This window comes from Danio aesculapii, chromosome 19 (genome assembly GCF_903798145.1).
Source record: "Danio aesculapii chromosome 19, fDanAes4.1, whole genome shotgun sequence".
Taxonomy (NCBI): domain Eukaryota; kingdom Metazoa; phylum Chordata; class Actinopteri; order Cypriniformes; family Danionidae; genus Danio; species Danio aesculapii.
The window spans coordinates 14,762,117-14,783,074 of record NC_079453.1 but is presented as its reverse complement, the minus strand read 5'-3'; the positions used below and the strand labels follow the sequence as shown (position 1 = coordinate 14,783,074).

Genomic DNA, 20,958 nt, shown 5'->3' with positions numbered 1-20,958 from the left:
GTTACTAGCATGATTCTAGCATGAATTAGCATGTTACTAGCATGTTTCTAGCACGAATTAGCATGTTACTAGCATGTTTCTAGCATGATTTAGCATGTTATTAGCATGATTCTAGCATGAATTAGCATGTTACTAGCGTGTTTCTAGCATGAATTAGCATGATTCTAGCATGAATTAGCATGTTACTAGCATGTTTCTAGCATGAGTTAGCATGTTACTAGCATGTTTCTAGCATGAATTAGCATGTTACTAGCATGATTCTAGCATGAATTAGCATGTTACTAGCATGTTTCTAGCATGAATTAGCATGTTACTAGCATGTTATTAGCATGATTCTAGCATGAATTAGCATGTTTCTAGCATGAATTAGCATGTTATTAGCATGATTCTAGCATGAATTAGCATGTTACTAGCATGATTCTAGCATGAATTAGCATGTTACTAGCATGATTCTAGCATGAATTAGCATGTTACTAGCATGTTTCTAGCACGAATTAGCATGTTACTAGCATGTTTCTAGCATGATTTAGCATGTTATTAGCATGATTCTAGCATGAATTAGCATGTTTCTAGCATGAATTAGCATGTTATTAGCATGATTCTAGCATGAATTAGCACGTTACTAGCATGATTCTAGCATGAATTAGCATGTTTCTAGCATGAATTAGCATGTTACTAGCATGATTCTAGCATGAATTAGCATGTTACTAGCATGATTCTAGCATGAATTAGCATGTTATTAGCATGATTCTAGCATGAATTAGCATGTTACTAGCATGATTCTAGCATGAATTAGCATGTTACTAGCATGATTCTAGCATGGATTAGCATGTAACTAGCATGATTCTAGCATGAATTAGCATGTTACTAGCATGTTTCTATCATGAATTAGCATGTTATTAGCATGATTCTAGCATAAATTAGCATGTTACTAGCATGTTTCTAGCATGAATTAGCATGTTACTAGCATGATTCTAGCATGAATTAGCATGTTACTAGCATGTTTCTAGCATTAATTAGCATGTTACTAGCATGTTTCTAGCATGAATTAGCATGTTATTAGCATGATTCTAGCATGAATTAGCATGTTTCTAGCATGAATTAGCATGTTATTAGCATGATTCTAGCATGAATTAGCATGTTACTAGCATGATTCTAGCATGAATTAGCATGTTACTAGCATGTTTCTAGCATGAATTAGCATGTTACTAGCATGTTTCTAGCACGAATTAGCATGTTACTAGCATGTTTCTAGCATGATTTAGCATGTTATTAGCATGATTCTAGCATGAATTAGCATGTTTCTAGCATGAATTAGCATGTTATTAGCATGATTCTAGCATGAATTAGCACGTTACTAGCATGATTCTAGCATGAATTAGCATGTTTCTAGCATGAATTAGCATGTTACTAGCATGATTCTAGCATGAATTAGCATGTTACTAGCATGATTCTAGCATGAATTAGCATGTTATTAGCATGATTCTAGCATGAATTAGCATGTTACTAGCATGATTCTAGCATGAATTAGCATGTTACTAGCATGATTCTAGCATGGATTAGCATGTAACTAGCATGATTCTAGCATGAATTAGCATGTTACTAGCATGTTTCTATCATGAATTAGCATGTTATTAGCATGATTCTAGCATGAATTAGCATGTTACTAGCATGAATTAGCATGTTACTAGCATGATTCTAGCATGAATTAGCATGTTACTAGCATGTTTCTAGCATTAATTAGCATGTTACTAGCATGTTTCTAGCATGAATTAGCATGTTATTAGCATGATTCTAGCATGAATTAGCATGTTTCTAGCATGAATTAGCATGTTATTAGCATGATTCTAGCATGAATTAGCATGTTACTAGCATGATTCTAGCATGAATTAGCATGTTACTAGCATGTTTCTAGCATGAATTAGCATGTTACTAGCATGATGCTAGCATGAATTAGCATGTTACTAGCATGATTCTAGCATGAATTAGCATGTTACTAGCATGATTCTAGCATGAATTAGCATGTTACTAGCATGTTTCTAGCATGAATTAGCATGTTACTAGCATGATTCTAGCATGAATTAGCATGTTACTAGCATGATTCTAGCATGAATTAGCATGTTATTAGCATGATTCTAGCATGAATTAGCATGTTACTAGCATGATTCTAGCATGTTACTAGCATGTTTCTAGCATGAATTAGCATGTTATTAGCATGTTTCTAGCATGAATTAGCATGTTGTTAGCATGATTCTAGCATGAATTAGCATGTTTCTAGCATGAATTAGCATGTAACTAGCATGATTCTAGCATTAATTAGCATGTAACTAGCATGTTACTAGCATGATTCTAGCATGAGTCAGCTTGTTTCTAGCATGAATTAGCATGTTGTTAGCATGATTCTAGCATGAATTAGCATGTTACTAGCATGACTAGCATGTCACTATCGTGTTGCTAGCACCTTTCTAGCAAGATTAGCATGTCAGTAGGATGTTAAAACTGTTAGCGTGTGTTAGAATAGCTAGTCACAGTCTCTGGGACAGTTGCTAGGGTGCTGAAATTGGTTGCTAGGTAGTGGCTAGTAAGTTTAAAGGTAATCAGTGATTGGCTGCTGGCTAGACTGAGTTGAATGAGGCCAGACTCTAGTCTGTAGGACAGTCTGATGCAGAGTTATGAGCTCACAACGGTTGATCCAATGTTAAGTCAATGGGAGTCTTTTACAATGGAAGTCTATGGGACAGTTGCTAGGGTGCTGTAAGTGGTTGCTAGGGAGTGGCTAGTAAGTTAAAAAGTCATCAGTTATTGGCTGCTGGCTAGACTGAGTTAAATGAGTCCAGTTAGAAGTCTGTAGGACAGTCTGATGCAGAGTTATGAGCTCACAAAGTTTGACCCAATGTTAAGTCAATGGGACTTTTGGGTTTTTTCTGGGTCGTTTTTCGGAAAACCCAAGGTCGGATCAGTTAGAAAAGATATAGCAACCCGAGTCAGACCAGTTTGAAGGTTTGACGAAAGTTTGAAGTATGTAGCTTGAAAGGCCTCGGAGGAGATACACTTAGAAATTAGTCTCAGAAGAATAAGAAGAAGAAGAAGAAGAAGAAGAATAATAATAAGTTTAAGATAGATAACAGTATGCTGGCTTTTCAAGCCACCATAATTATTCTCAGGTTCCTTTGTGTAGTTTCAGTAGTTTTACTTTTATAGCAAGAATAGGTTCTTGGCATTGCCTTTAGAGTGAAATAACTAAACATAACCATAGGATTTTGAGAAAAAATTTTTAGAGGAAAAAAGGAATTTTAGAGGAAAATTTCAGATGGCGCTCTTTATAAATTATATGACAAACATATATAAACGTTGTATTTCACAATATGTATTGAGTGTTCTATTTTACACATCTCACTAGTATTTTAAATTGTAATATAATCTAAATAATCTATTTTTTGGAATCTGACTACTAAACCCAGATTCCATGATAGCATTATACTGCAATGAGAGTAAGCCTGTGTAAGACTGTCGTTTGTCTGGTACTTGCAGGGTTGGATGATTGATTATCTTTGGATTTTTGTCTGAACGTGCAAATATTGTCTTTATCGCAAAACATCCATTCCAAACCTCTCCTACTCATATTAAATGATATAAACATTGGCCCTTTTTTTCCATTCAAAACCCCTCAGTCTTCTCAGTAAATTAGCATAAGTGGTTTACAACTTTTTCCCAAAACATATGAGCTGTTTTAATGTCAGCTGTAACGCTATTGCACACTATAAAAACATTGAGCATCTTTTGGTAAAATAATCAAGGCTTTCCAGTAAGCGGCACAAGAAACGGTAATGCGCAGTGGTAAGTCAGGAAAGAGACTGTTAGGCTGCTCTTTACTGGAAGTAAGGTGACTCATATGTGATGAATTTTCTTCTCCTCCTGTGCTCTCTGGTTGGTTTCAGTTGATTTGATCCATCTTGCTTTAATCCGCCATGGTCTAAACGTGTGATCCTGTGCTGTGACAGCATTTAAAAACAGTGACAATAATATGCTGAGCCCACCTTTTCTGAGACAGACTATAACTATTTGACAGATATTGGCAGTGTTACTGTGTAAACAGTGCTGTTTTTACAGTTAATAACACATCTTCCAGAAAAGCCTCACCACAAGGCACGTTGTGGCTACAAATGTATGTGTGTTTGAAGTTCGGGGGTCCCTGCGTGTGCTTTTTGAATCACAGTTTTATTTGAAGGAGTGGTCCGGTCTATGCTTTTCTTGTTCTTATTAGCTGGGAAGGCCACCATAGCCTCAGGTTTAAGGCTGTTTATGTGCGTGTGCGTACATATTTTCATGTATTAGTGTATGTTTAAGGGTTTATGGACAAGGGGTGTGACTGGCCCCCACTCCAGATGAGGTGGATGTTCATAAGAAAATGAAAGAGCCTCATTTATTGTGTATTCATAGCACATGCATATACTTTCTCACACCTTTAAACAAACACATACAGGTTATACATTAAAATCCACTGCCATCATATGCTAGCTGTAAATAGGTTTTACACTTTTACCTGAATTTGTTCTTATCATCTTTGGGAAGAGAACAAAGGTAATTTTCACTATAAATTAACAGTGTTGTATTGATTTGTTTAACACACCTGTTCCTTCACACTCAGTAAAGTTTCAAGTTTTTGTGATGTGTAAGTTGCTTTTAGTATTTTTGGATAAACAAAAATAATAATTCATAATTTTATTTTTACATCCATTGCTGTATGGTTTGTTAGGATAGGAAAACATTTGGCTGAGATACAACTATTTAAATATCAACCAAAATACTGAGATTTGCTTTTTAAAGGTGCTGTATGTAAGTTTTATGTAAGCATAATATGTTTGCAGATATTTTAGAAACATGCTAAGTGAACATACTTGTTTTTCTGAAAAAAACAAATCTCAAGCCAGTTATTCTCCTTTGTAGGAATGCCTATCTGATTTTGGTCTCTATAACCTGCCTACTGCTAAATTTCTCAATTATTTTTCAGCAACCGGAGTTGCCTTGGTGGAAAACACACACATTTATGTGGCCGCTGCCGAAAATGAGACCTCTGCAGGACATTTGAATTGTTTCAAATGATGAACAATATGGAGATCTAGAGCCAATAAGAATGAATTCTACTTTAGAATTTAGGATTTTTGTTGAAAAGTTTTGTGCATTGTTGTGAATGCTAATAGTTACTTTGAAGCAGGGGTGCCTACTCAGTCCTGGAGGGCCGGTGTCCTGCAGATTTTACCTCCAACTTGCTTCAACACATCTACATGGATGTTTCTAGAAAGCCTAGTAAAAGCTTGATTAGCTAGCTCAAGTGGGTCTGATTGGGGATGGAACTTAATTTGCAGGACAGAAGCCCTCTAGGACCGAGTTTGGGCATCCTTGCTTTACAGTTATTGTTCCCCGTACTTTTGTTAACTCACTGTAGGGAGTTTATTGAGAGAACACCATTGTCAATATCGATAATAAAAAAGTTTGGAATGAAGTTTCGGCATGAAGCGCTACAGTTTCATTAAAATGTGGCTGCTGAGCGCGTGCATTGGAAGCAATGCCATTAAGCTTAGGGTGTAAGTTTGTCATTTCCATTGGCTCCCCATCTGAAAGAGTTTTTACCATAGTGAGTAATGTAGTCATTCAATTTTTAATGTTGCAGTATGTATTTGAATAATTATGGTTGGTTCCTTAACTTGAAAGCTCAGATTTGATTATCATAATTTGTTTTGTTTACAGAGTTTGAGGTTTACTGTATCATTATTATTGACACCTTACAGATGTTGATCTATCTTTACCACTGCACACACTTTGTAACATTTTATTCAAGTTTAAGAGTGTCTTTAACACTTGTTTATTTTATTATAAAGAGATATTTTGTTTAAATATTTTTGTTGTTAACTATTAAAATATTTGCCTTAGTAAAGTTGGTAAATTAAAATAAGGTGGTTAAAAAAAAATAAAAGATCCTAACATTCCTAAATGTATTAAATATTCAATAATTGTCGATATAGAATGATATGAAACATGATATCATCATAATATATATATATATATTTTTTTATATCGCCCAGCCCTAATTCACTCTGAGTAATATTTTCTAAAAATGCCATTTTGAATTGACATTGTGTGTATTTTACTCTTCTGCCACAAAAGCCATAAAAGAGAAATCATTTTAGGATCGAATTGTGTCTGAGAGGTGGCTTATGTTAAGTTCTTAGCTTATTGTAACAGATCTTTATAATACAAGTCACATTAAGCCTTCTTATTCATTGTTTCTTCTTGCTATGTGTCATTAACATTAATAAATGACTCAGAATTTTGTGAATTTAGGCCAAACTCTTCAGTCATGGTTGTCACAACACACACCAAGTTTGGTGAGAATAAACTAAAAACGGAGATATAGAATTGTGTGTGCTTTTTTATCAATTTGTTTGCTTGTTATTTAATAATGGTTTAACTAATCCACTTGAATTACATAACATTTGCTCGTATGGTCTAAAGATGATCTGAGATCTGTTTTGGTGAAAATTGGAGGCCGTTCATTTCAGTTGCTGTGAGAGGTTTCAGAGAAATGTAATACAAAGCCCTGTGCTGTGCGTATGTATTTACATATCACAGTATACACAATATATGTAGCATAATATGCTTGCATAATGCAAGCATTGGTAGTATATTGCCACAATATATATTATCATACTCCTCAGGTCCTACATTTTAAAATAATATTTAATTTTACAGTATTTTGTGTTCATTTATTGTTATGACTTTACTGTTTTACATATTTTTGATAATGGTATTAATTAAGAATGTACAGTTTTGCTCAAACTTTAACGGTGACTATTTTGACTATTATTCATTATTCAGATGCTAGTGTGTACATCCTTATGGTGTGGCGGCTATTTGAGTGTAGTGAACACTCATTGGTGTTCAAGAAGGCGGTTTCATGATATGAGAATTGTGAAGTGGGGTGTTATCCTGCTGGAAGTAGCCATCACAAGATGATTTCACTGTGGTGGTAAGGGGATGGACATTTTCAGCAACAGTACTCACGTAGGTTGCATTTGTAAAAGGTGCCAAAAGTGTGACAATAGTGAAAAGTGAATATACTTATAAATTGCCTTTGAGTAATTTTGAAATTTGAAATTTGCTCCTGAATCAAAACTTATTGATTTTGTTATTTTGCTCACAACTAATACAAGAATTTTGATTGGCAGGATAAATTGGAAAACCAAATACAGATTTTAGCAAGGTGGAAACATTGACACATCCTGTTGGTGTCTGGAGTGAGTGGAGGAGTGAAAAAATGGGTTTTTAATAATAATAAAAGAAAACAAAAACCACCCGGAAGGAGGAAACATTAGCTAGAAAACAACAACAACAATAGAAAATAGTGAAACTCAAAAAATGTAAATCACAAGAATATGTGACCAAATTTCATACTGGAGTGAGTAAATAATATCTTAGAGGCAAATAATAAGTTGAACACAGATGAATCTTAAACTCTCACCTACTCTTGAACTTACTGACTGAGCATGTGTAATGGTTTTGCATTATACGATATGCTTAAACCAGTGTAGCCATTGTCTCCTGACCTCTGTCATCAGAAATATTCAGTCCAACTATCCAGCACACAGGTATCAAACTCCTGGAGGGCCACAGCTCTGCACAGTTTAGTTCATTCATATGCATACGAAAGTGGCAGAATAGAAACGAAAACTTGTGTGACAAGTTTTGCAGTTTCCTAATTTAACACACCTGATAAAACTAATTAAGTCCTTCAAGCTTGTTTGAAACCTACAGGTAAAGCTGCGGCCATACTGGACTTTTCTCCCCACAGACTATCATTTATATGCAATCAAATGCGTGAGACCGGAAACGCAAGCTTGTGCAACAAGTTTTGTAGTTCTCTGCCTTGCAAAGTTCAAGCTTGGTGAACTCTGACCTGCAAAATCGCATCACTTGACTGTGTGAGACCAATCAAGGATCAAAACATGACCTCTCTGGACAGAATTGTAAAATATGGACCAATCGCTTGCTTTTTTAAATGTCTAATCATCTTGTTTAATCCTGCCCCTTTTCGCAGTGCCGTACTTAGGGTTGGGTATCGTTTGGGGTTATTTCGATACCGGTTCTAAATCGAAACTTTTAAAGCGTTACCAGTGCCTGAACCGATACATTTGAGCCACAAAATTATGGTGGATGACTCCAGAAAAATCTTTTATTTGACAAAATCTTTTAAAAAATAATTTTAATGGAACAATATAATTAAAGTTTTAAACATCAATTCATATTTTATATATTTGAATTACATTAATAAATTTCCTTTGATCATTTGTTGGTTAGCGTGAATTTAAGATTTGCATTATGAAAAAACATTAGCTTACTACTAACCTGTGGAAAGGCTATCATCAAAATACTGAACTCCGTTTTTCTAGGGTTGGGGCTTGTGACTGTGTTTACATGGTTATCAGTAATCTAATGATTTGCTTTAATCTGAATAAGACAATAATATGATTAAGGTGTTTACATGAGTTGCTTTTTGAATGTTTCCTTTCATGATCCCATCTTACATGTTATAGTACATAGATCGATTAACGTCATTGCGTCACCACGCTATCCACATTTCCTCCAGAGTTTCATGCAATTTTAGGTGTTTCATTTTAAATTTTTCGACTTTAACTGCAGTTTCACTTTCATTCAGTAACATTTCATTCATTCCCCCATGACAAACAGGTATTTAATGCGAGCATTAAGTAAGGACTGGAGGAAGAGGGCTTTTTAATGGAATTAAGGTAATAGAAAAATCACTGTTTACATGGTAGTCTAGACTCTTAATCAGAGTATTATCTTAATCATATTAAAATCAGAGCATTGGTGTCCATGTACATACTCATTAAAAGTGCCAGATGATGTCGCAAGCTTTTGGAGATAGTGCATTCCTCTGCCTTTAAGTTGATTCCATGAGCCCTCAAATTTGTCATTAAGTTTGAAGTGTTTCCCCCTTACACACAACTTTTGTAAAGTATCTGCTTCACCAGCCTGATCTCACGAGGAAACGTAAGTATTTTACGTTTTGTCAGTTTAGTGGCTAATTCATATGAATTCGTATGAGTTTAGTCGTACGAAAATGCACAATTTTAAAAAGGTGGCGTGGCACCTTACCCCACCCCTAACCCCAACCGTCATTGGGTGATGAGCAAATTGTACTAAATTGTACGAATTAGATCGTACGAATTCATACGAATTAACCACTAAATCAAAAAGTTACGAATTGCCGTTAGATTGCATTGGCTTTACGTTGCTGTGTCAGAATCCTTGCTTGTAAAATGCGCTTTAGAATGCTTAGTTTAAGCAAATTTGATGAACGCGATCATGCTTGTTGATCTGAAGAGAGTTGCTCTCGCTCAATGCGCTATACTATGTGCGTTGCGTGCGTCCATTCCCTAAGCAACAAGAACAAACGCCTGACATTGCCTGTCCGTATTCCTCAAAGTTGTTTAGAAATAAATGTTTAGAGATGGTAACAACGCGTACCTATGTGTGCCTTTCAAGCACCCCTTGATGCTTCTTATATCCTTGTCGCAGCACCAGTGGCACCGAAATTCATATGCTGATTCGGTCCAGTACATACCGGTTACAAAGCTACCGATGCTATAATGGCACCGGGTTTTGGTACCCAAGCTGTACCACAGAATTTCGCAAGCTCAAACTCTAGTGTCACCGCAGCTTTAGTTTGTTGGACCAGGGTTGGAACTAAACTGTGCAGGGCTGCAGCCCTTCAGGAACTGAGTTTGACACCCCTGATCTAGCACAAACAACATTTAAATTCACCAAAGCCACCTTTCTCCAAAGTTTGATATTTGGTTTGAACTTCAGCAACTTGCCTTGGCCTTGACATGTCTAAATGAGTTATTCCACAGATTTTGACTGATTTGGTATTTGCTTTGACATGCAGTTGACAAGCAGTTGACAAGCAAATAAGAACATGTGTACCTAATATTGGTAGGGACAATTGAGTTGTCAATTAATATTGCAAGGACAAGTTACTATCATTTCTACATTAAATACTATGTTCTTGTATCAGGTGTGTATTTTTGTACTATATATGAATGAGTTATTGTCTCTGTTTTGCAGGTGACATTGAGCCCAGAGTTTTCTCCTTTGACGCAGGGAACAGTATTTTCAGACAGAGGCACCTGGAGTACACTGGTAAGAGAGACAGTCACCCGATGTCTAATGTCCTAGTCTAATGTAACTTGACAAGCAGGGACAGGTTGAATGTGATCTAAGATGAGGACATCTAAGGGATGGGTGTGAGGTTGTGGAGGAACTCTGGGTACATGTATTCTGTCTGCTATCTGCTGTGCTGTTGGAGATAGCTGACACACAGCTCTCATAAATTGCATTTACACCAGTAATGCACAGAGTGTGGTTGTACATTAGGGGTTTTCAAAAATAAAGCCCTTTCTGGAGAAAGTTTTGAAAAATGGCAGTAAAACAATTCTGGAAATCTCACCATTGCACCACAGCTTGCATTTAAAAAAAAGAAAAACATGTTTTGAGACCTTGTTTTACTGTTAAAGATTCAGCTGTCCATCATCTTGCATTTTTAAAAGCAAAAAATCAGTTTTGTGTAAATGGGTCTTTACTTGTAGCTCAATTTTTTTTAATTAGTCAATCTATAAAATTATGTAGAAAATGTATTTCCAATATTTGACTTTACCTTTCTGGTAATTATGTGTTAATGGTAATTTGACAGATGTTAAAGGGGATTTACCTAGTTTTATGTGTGCTTAACTTACCCATAATGTAATGGACTCCAACAGAATGGCCCAGGACACAACCCTAGAATACTTCATACCCCCTTTTCTATACTGCTGCTGGTGTGGTTACCCTAAAAAGCCCTGTAACTTTCTCAGTTATATCTGCGGGTGCTGGCGTTAATACGTGGATCAGATAATCAAAAAATAGGCTGCATGTTTACTTATTGGTGGGTTTCGGGTGAATAACATCAATTATTGGTTATGCAAACTTTAACTTCTTTGTCTAAAATATTAAAGTGTTTTGAGAAATTTTATTTGACAGACTGGCACAAATATGCAGACATCTCCATTCTCACAACGAGTTTCTGAGTTCTCTTAGCCTTCCAACCAAGTTTGTCCTTCTGAGGTAATCTGGAAACACGTTCAGTGCTGTGAATGCATATTATTCAATTGAGACCGGCACAATGGGTGATTTTATCATTAAAAATGAAAACAGTTTAATATAAGTTTATCTGAAACAGTGAATATTTCATTTTATTTTTAATTAAGGCTAGATTTTATTTTATTTATCAAACCAGAGTGTGCTTTGGCGCTGAAGTATATAGCAAACTGGTTTGGAGGCACATCACCTCTGATGTTATTCATTATTCTTGTTTATCTAGTGGATAACTGACTAACAAAAAATACATTAAAATTAAGATTTCAAAAAGATATCTTACATTACAAAGTATTTTTTTTGTTTGTGCCCATTCACTACTCAACTGTGCGGGTGGATGATTTGTTTCACTAAAATAATAAGGATTTAATTAATGCTCCACTGTAATTGTTGTATTACAAACCTCTATCACATATTTTATAATATTTTGCCTTAAGCATCTGATTTTTCCTTGGTGCTGATGTGCTTTCATATCCTCCATCTCACCTATGGCAAGTTTAAGTGAGGGAGTGTTTGATAAGCAACCCAAGGCTGGAAAATATACATTTAGTTTTAAAAGAAAATATCTTAATATTAAAAAGAAAATATACGTTTGATCCTATCAATGCCATAACGAATGCCCTTAAATAATGTAGTCTAGTTGTCAGCAAGCTGTTTATTGAGATTGAAATAATATAAAAAAAAAACATTGTAATTAAGATAATTAAGAAATATTGTTGTAGCAACACTTGTAACTGCTTTGGGAATTAAAGCTCATCGTAGATGTCACGGGATGACTGATCATGAAGGACCATGTAGTCTGGCACATTTGTTACCCACAACAATTCAAGAGTTTATCAAGTCAAAATCACATAATCTGACATAGTGACTTTCGTAACCTACAATAAAAATCATGTGATCTGACCAGGGCTTAAGATGCAAACAAAAATAGTGCTGTCTACACTGAAAATTCTCAATGTAATTGCTATACAGTAAGTTGGTAAACCTGTTGTGTTGCACAGTGGCTGTGGATGAGCTTTGAAATGATGATGTAATGACATGAACACATGCGTAGAAAGCAAATAAAATACACAATGTTCCTGAGATGTTTACCCTGTTCAGTACCAGCACAAGTAGTGTTTCAGTGAAAAAGGCAAGTGCTTCTCAGAATGGTGATGGGATCATTACAAAAAATATATACAAATCACTTAGTGTCAGTAATGGTGTTCATGGTCCAGGAGACTTCCAGATGTCCACCTGCATCAGCCTTGGTATTTTCTAAAGCTAGTAACATAAAAAGCAGTAGTGAAATTAATCATTATAATTCAGCACTTGGGAAATTTTACATTAGAGAATCATATGATGTGAATGTGAACAGTTTACTAATTTGCCTTTAAAACCAACCCAGGCTCATTCTGAGAACGTAGTCCCGGGGACATTTCTGGAGACTGCGAAATACGTCCCGGGAGGTACGTATTTGTGCAGTTTTTGTTTTCGCAAGTCCGCGAGTGGCCGCTGTGCGCGCTTTTCCCGCGCAGTTCTCGCGTAAACCCGCTAGAGGCCGCTGTCGAACGACCTTCTGCCTGTCTGCCTGGATGACAGAATGATTGACCGTGCGACCGGCCAATCGGCTGACCCACCCTCCTTCGTCCCTAAACCCAACCAACAACGATTCACAAAAGCCGCCCAGAAAAAGAAAAAGCCCTCGTCCGATTTTTACCACGTTTTCGGATTTTGACCACATTCTCACCCTGTGACGAACTTGTTCGCTTCATTTTTTGGATTTTGTTTTTGTTTTCTTACCTGATTTCTGGAACCGCTCTTCCCCGGACTCGAACCCGGTCGTCGTCGTCGTGGTCAGCCCCTCTCTGCGCCTCGAGTCCGCCAGAGTACACGAAGAGCTAACCGGACAAACTGGCTGCAGCGGGAAAGCCCTCCACATGGAGGCGAGCGGCCGGCTGGCCGGCCGGCGAGCGCCGAAGGGAACGGCGTCATACCGCCCCGCAGCGTTCACTTAAAAAAATGAAATGCAGCCGTACGTACCCCCGGCTACGTATTTCGCGGCCTCCAGAAACGTCCCCGGGACTACGTTCTCAGAATGAGCCTGGGTTGTTTAAAACAATTGATTTGCTTGGCTGGATAAGAAGACTGCATGCTGGTGTACATATGTTATTTTCAGATTTTTTCAAGTAAGACTGCAAAATTAAGTTTAATTGCACAATTTACATACAGATGTGAAAGGATGAGATGCAATAACAGTAAGTGATATGGAGAGCAGTGTCTTTTATTTCTAGTCTGATAGCTGCAAAACTACAGTGCACCCTGAGGATTTGTGTTAGAGTAAGACTGGTAAGAATATCAGATGGCAAAGTTTAAATAGCATCTGTCTAGCACATTTCAGCAGAATATTTAGCAATTTTAAAGAACTCTCATGATTTTTCAGACCATATAAAATGGTAAAGTGCGTGGCCAATTACAATCCCTTGATTTCTAAACTATGCTTTCCCATTCACTAAATCGATATGTCAATATGAAAAATGGTCAACACAATCTCATAGCAATTAATAACTATTTATGAGGTACTGCTCCTAGACTTTTAATGGCCCTTAGCAAAACTTTGTAAGAGGACCTTGTTCTTTTAGAGCTGTTTCATTGTCTGTAATACATTAAAAAAGAAAATGATAGACCACATAAAACAGAGTATGAATTAAAACATATTAGTTCTTATTAAAGCTACTCAGTTTAGAGCAGCAAATTTCCCCATTTTCTTCTACTGTGTCAATAACACAAAAAAACAGTATATGTTTCCATCCAAAGATGAGCAAAACTGGAATATAGCACAAAGCATTTGTGAATAAAGCACTGTTTCCATCCAATGAGTTTTCAAAATAAAAAAAATACAAAATTAAATACTTAAAAAATGAGTTGCGCCTTAGAAGATGAAGACAAAATGCAATGAACATGCAGTGCCATTTCGAAGACCAAGACCACTCTTTGTAAGATCAGCCGCTCAAGTAATAATACTGGACCATTTTGATGACAGGCATTTTACAATGATTAAACACTTTTTTGATGCACATGCTAGAATTTATTCGGTCAATGTGTATTTAGTAAACACGTTTATGCACATTTTCTAAATGTATGTGCATCTTGGTTTTTCGATTAAGCATTTTTTGTATGACATTCCAAAATGCACAGAAAAATAGGTGAATGGAAACATAGCACGTGTCACTTTAAAACTGAATGCACTGATCCATACAAGCATTTATTCAAGACACAGTGCTTCTTTTTTTAATTTGCCATATCTGACATGAGCATGTAATTTTTGGAGGTTACACAAAAACATTTTTTGAGAAATTCTGTTATATGGCGCTGCGAAAAGTGGCGGGATTTAACAAGATGATTAGATGTTAAAAAAAAATAGTGATTGGTCCATATTTTAAATTTCTATACAGAGAGGTCATGTTTTGATCTTACATTAGTCTCACACAATCACATGATGCAATTTGCAGGTCAGAGTTGACCAAGCTTGAACTTTCAAACGCAACAAATTGCAAAACATTCACATATGAGTTCACTAGACGACCAATCATGCTGAAGAGTTAGAAAACCAATGAATGCCTATAAGTTGGCAGAGCACAGCTTTACAGGTGCTGGTGATTAATCATTAGTAGAGTATATAATCAGCTCCTGAACGAGCCTGCTTAAGACACAGCCACTGAAGAGATCCAGCTGCTGTGGCAGCGGAGACACACATCTCCATTGCCTCCTTCAGAGAATGCGGGTTACGGATGTAACCAGGATGTTGCCCCTGAGGTCGGGGACTTCGACGTGTGTCTTATACAGAAATTGGAGAGTATAAGCAAAATGTTACAGCAGCTGAGCCCATCACCAAGTCCGCAACCTTCCAACATCCCCAAGGCCTTTTAATTACCAGAATATAGGAATAATTAAAAATTTGGGGGTCGTATATTATTTTTTACCTAGCTAACTGTAGGGATTTAAGAAGTACAATAGTACGAAGGGGAAGCTTGCCAATACTGAAGGGGAAGGACCCTACAGAGGCCACCTGCTACCCAAAAGGGGGAGCCCTGGTGACAGTATGGGCATATGGGCTAACCCTATTCAGGGGGAGCGCTACATATGATAAGCTGGTTAGAGGGTTTGGGAAAACAAGTTCGCCTGAGAGGGGGGAATGCTCTGTTGCTGAATAACGCATATGGGATTGCCAACGGTAATCACGCACAGCTGGCACCGATCATCAGCATGCAGGCAGACCAAGCGGACATACCAACATTGTACTGAACTAGGCACCCACCTCCTCCACTGAGTCGGGTGCTGGGGGCCTCTGAGGAACTCTCTAGGGTTCGCCAGATGGGGAATTCAATAAGCAGAGCAGAATAACACACGTATCTCCAGGGATTACCCAGCAATCAGGAGGATAGCAGCTCCAGCTGAAAATTATAAAATCTTAAGTTAGGTGGCACACAGCTTGCAACTCTACAAATGTCTGTTAGAGAGGATGCGATACTCCTTGTCGAGTGCGCTCTCACATCCAGGGGACACGGCTTGCCCTGACATAAGCGAAGGTGATGGCATCAACTATCCAGTGGCCAACCTCTATTTTGATACGGCTGACCACCGTAACAGACAAAGAGCTGCTCAGAAGATCTTATGTTCTGAATGCGGTCCACATAACAGCACAGTGCACATACACAGCATAGAAAGGGATCTGTCTTTTCTGCCATCTCCATGGGCAGCACTTGCAGGTTCACTACCTAGTCTCTAAACGGGTGGTCGTAACCTTGGGCATGTAGATCAGCCAGGGTCTCAGGGTAACGTGAGAGTAGGCTGGTCCGAATTCCAGGCATGATTTGCTGACCAAAAATGCCTCCAGGTCCCTGACCCTCTTGATCAATGCCAACGCAACCAGCAGAGCTGTCTTCATGGACAGAATTCTTAAGGATACTAAGTTGAGTAGCTCGAACGGATCTCTCTGCAATCCAACTTATTCTGAAGGAAGGATAATGCAAATGTAATTTGGCATGTTAGGGGATCTTCTCATTGAGAAACGCACCACTCAGCAAATAGACTTCACTCCACCACGGCCCATTGAGAAGCAAGGTCCATCCAAGGACTGAGGGTGCAGAGACACAGAAGGGGGGGATGGTCATCTGGTGCGTGCCCACATGCCATGCCTATCTTGGGACCTGATTGTGAAGCTAATGCTGAAGTGGTCTCATATAAAGCAGTCCGAGCTGCGTGTGGATGCCATATGCTTCAAGAACCTCTGAAAAAGATGTCGAAATGCTTCAGACTCGCCAGCATCAACCTGGCGTGCTCTTTAGTAAGGCGTGTCGTAATGGAGATCAAGTCCAGCTCCATCCAGAGATAAGAGAAGCTCTGCACGGGGGAGAGCACGCTCTTCTCTTGGTTGACCTGAAGCCCCAACTGGTTGAGGTGCCAGAGCTAATCAATTGATCGCACAACCAATTGACCACATCCTTCGCCAGAAGGACAGCAATCTCTTTGTGCAAGATAGGGTGGCCTTTTGGTGAACTGGGAGGCCTTTTGGTGAACTGAATTGCATAGCTGAGTCTGATTGTCCGTATGAGCCACCGCAACTGGCGATAACCAGCGCTGGCAAAACCCACGTTAGTGACATCATTGGGGCAATCACTGATGCACCAGCAGTGGGGCAGCTGGGGATGGAAATGCTTGTGCCAAGAAGCAGCTCATCCTGAGGGGCTTGGAGCTATTGCTTAGCCAGTGGAATAGGCTGTGGAGGCGGAGCAGGTCTTGAAGCCGCAGATGGTCAGCCTTGGTGAGGAGCTGTCGAAGTGGATGGGCCTGTTGGTAAATGACCTGCCCCAACTCACTTGACAGCTCTTTCACTATGTGAACTTCTGGATAAAATCCTGGGTAAATGTCACTGGCCTGGGATATGGGTGCGCTAAGAAGGCAATTCTTGTTTATGTTGCGCATGTCGGCCAGATTTAGCCAGAGGTGCGTGGCCATCTTTCTCCCCAGGGCACAACTGGCTGATTTGGTTGTCATTAGATCATAATTGTCTCCATGCGGAGCTCATGCATAGTGCCTAAGGAGGAACCACCCTCATGCAACTTGGTAGCGCTGGTAGCTGGCCATAGCATGCAGAGCGGAGGTGGCCTGGCCCACAGCAGTGTAAGCTTTAGCAGTGAGAGACTCAGATAATCAGGTGCATGTGCCTTGCGGACAAATATTGACCACAACGTTGGAGCTGGGAGGAATTTGACCTCCAGCCCCACTGCTGAAGCAGCCAGGGAAAGCATGGCCATCATGTTTGATTCCAAGTCCTGAGTCTTGCTTGCTACCCCAGAGGGAGGAAGTGGGTCTAAACTTTCATCATAACTCATAACATGATGGACATCTGGTCCTCGGTGTCATCATAGGTGAGCGCAGCCATCGCGGAGGATGAACCGTTACACTCGCTCAAAGCTTGGATGGAACTGTAGAGAAGCAAGGGGTCCGTGAGCCCAAAGGCGATGGATTAGACCCCACTGTAATCCTCAGGCCTGCCTTAGTGTTAATCAGCTTGTGGTGAACAGTAAGGGGGGTGCAAGGGTGAGCTGCGACTTCAGTTGCACAACAGACATGCCCTCGGAGTGGGCATCACCTCAACATGCTGGACCCCCAGGTATGTAATGCAGTATTCGTGTCCATCATCTGGGAAGAGAAAATCACCACACCCACAAAATCAGCAACTTTAAAATGATTTTAAGATGCACTCCAAGACTGTGTTGCTCTCTTAGGGAAAGAGACTGCTCCTTCAGGCACCCAGCAAAACACCCAGGGAATGGTAGAAGACCAAGCTCTACCATAGCTGTTCGTATTATCAAACCCGCTGGATGCTGGAACACTGTTCAACTCTGGAAACAGGTTTGCAGAAAAACTCTCTAGTCGCTCAGTAAAGGCTTCTGAAGCGAATATCCGAAGCACGCTCGTTCAGGAGCTGGTTATATACTCTACTAATTATTAATCACCAGCTCCTGAGAAGCTGTGCTCTGCCAACTCAAATTTCCAAATCCTAAAAAAAAAAAAAAAAAAAAAAAACGCTATTGCTTTTCATTTATTTTATTTTCGGCCCTTTATTAATCAGGGATCGCCACAGCAGAATCAACCGCCAACTTCCAGCTGCAACCCTTCACTGGGAAACACCCTTACACTCTCATTCAAACACATACACTACGGACAATTTAGCGTACCCAATTCACCTATAGTGCATGTCTTTGAACTGTGGGGGAAACCGGAGCACCCAGAGGAAACCCACGTGAACTTGGGGAGAACATGCAAACTCCACACAGAAATGCCAACTGGCCAGCCACAGCTCGAACCAGTGACCTTCTTGCTGTGATGCGACAGTGCTAACCACTGCACAAACATGTTGCCTGGCTGACATACAACTATTTAAATATTAACGAATATACTAAAGTACCTCTTGTGACCAGTACTGTACAAAACAAGACATGGTATTGTTATGATTGATTTGGGTCCTTTAAGACTTGCCAATGTAAATGGCCAACGTTTGAGTTGCCAACTTCAAGAGATATCTGTTATTCAATTAGATTAAGGTATTTGATGCAGCTGCTGTCAGATCTACAGTAGTACAGCTGACTGCTTAGTCAACATTTTTAAGATCTTCCCAGTCTGCTGTGCCTTATTTAAAGAACAGTCTCCAAAAAAATGTACTCCTCCAAAATAACCAGTGATACAACACAACCTGTGTTATTTCTTAACACACCTATGTGTCTAAATAAGAACAACACATTTGTGTAATTTTTAACACAACATTTGAACTTAAATTTTGAGTGTTATTCTTCTAAACACAGATAGCGGATTAAATTAGTTAATATTTATTAAAACATCACTGCAGCCATTTACAGTACATTTCTTTAGAATAATTATTATAAAGACGTTTTTTCAAACAGTTTTATACCTTGTTTTACAAAAAAAAAAATTGATGGAGAGGAGACAGAATGATGAAGCCAACTGTGATATGGGGAGGGTTAGGAGGCCATGATGGACAGAAGCCAGTGGGTAAAATTGGCCAGGATGCCAGGGTTAAACCCCTACTCTTTTTCGAAGGAGATCCTGGGATTTTTAACGACCACAGAGAGTCAGGACCTCGGTTAACGTCTCATCTGAAAGACAGTGCTCACTGAGCAGTATAGAGTCCCTGTCACTATTCCAGGGCATTAGGACCCACACAGACCGCAGGTTGGGCACCCCCTGCTGGTCTCACTATTGCCACTTCGGGCAGCAACCTAGCTTTCCTAGGTACTGACCGGGCGCAGCCCTGCCTAGCTTCAGTGGGTGACCATGTGAGAGTTGCAGAGAGCTAGCTGCCAGATAAGACAACTCATATCTAGCCAGAGGGAAACGCCACAAAAAAAAAAAAAAAAACACTCCCTTAACACGAATGGCATGTCTACAAACTGTTCAAATATCTTTTTTACTGTTTGGGTTCTTGTTTGGAATTCATAACGTCCAGAGGAACCACTGATCAGACTATGTTTGCACTGAGTGTGATGCTGATCATCAGGATTCCTTTGTAGATTCTGCAGTTTCATCTCAATAAATCTACTTTAGCTATGATGTGGGAACCTAGGTCACAGAAATGCTGCTGTATAACAGGAAAGATAGCATAGAAAACATTTAGAAATCTTTATTGTTGCTGAAATTAACTGTAGTTGATGATATTAAAAATGACTTTAAAATGGTTTTAAATATTTACTTATTACAAAAATAAATATAAAACAAATATTACTGGACATTTTTTAAAAAATCAAAAAGAACAATGATATTATCACTAGGCTTCTATCATAATTGCACCCACGGACACGGCAAATTAAGAAAAGATCTTTATCCGTTTGACAGAACACTTGCTGCAAATCCTTACAACGCATACACAGAAAAAAAGTACTGCTTTTCTCACAACCTAAATAATTTACTAAAATGTGTTGCATTTGCAGAATAGAACACTTGCAAATAGAACAGAACACAACGGAAATGTTTGTAATCGTAAAACATTCACTATAAAAAGTACATTTTGAGAGTTCATGATAAAAAAAGCACTTACAGTACCTGAGACAAGCATCCAAGTGCTCCACCGATGAAAAAGAGGCACCAACTTGCTTAAAGTTTCAGAGTTACGTAATCTGCTACAAATGTAACATAGCAATGTGATTGGATGATAGTTAACACACATTGTGTTTGGCAGACTGTGTTGTTGTTTTTTTCAAATCTTCCCTCTTTCTTTTTACACAATATCAATTTTAAAATGCACAAGATGTGTTAAAATAACTAATAATAATTTATTATTTTTAAAAATAATAATTTGAGAGTGTAGATCCTAATAGTGAGATATTAAGTGACGTAAATGATTGTTTAAATCACATGTGTCAAAGTGAAAGTTATTTCGCTTCTCAGTTTGTTCTGTTTGTCAGCAGATTCAAGTGTACAGAGAATAAGAGAAACACTTATCTGTGTGCACTCTAAAAACAGATGTGTTAAAAACAACATAACATGTGTTATATCTTAACACACCTGTGTGTCTAGTTAAAGGTGCTTTATGTAAGTTTTTGATCTTTCTAAATCATATATCATATAAATACCATAATATGTTTGTAGACATTTCTTTGTTTTGCTCTCTATAACCCACCCACTGCCAGTTTAATGAAATATATTTCAGTACTCTGGGTTGCCTTGCTGGAAAACACACAATATTTA

At 38.5% G+C, this 20,958-nt stretch overlaps 1 protein-coding gene across 1 annotated transcript in view; it reads left to right on the top strand.

Moving 5' to 3' along the window:
- Positions 1-20,958, top strand: part of hivep3a (HIVEP zinc finger 3a) — an 80,440-nt gene that overhangs the window by 20,813 nt on the left and 38,669 nt on the right. The window contains exon 2 of the mRNA XM_056480344.1: positions 10,147-10,221. The gene's annotated coding sequence lies outside the window, so the exon portion shown is untranslated. The remainder of the gene's footprint in view (positions 1-10,146; positions 10,222-20,958) is intronic.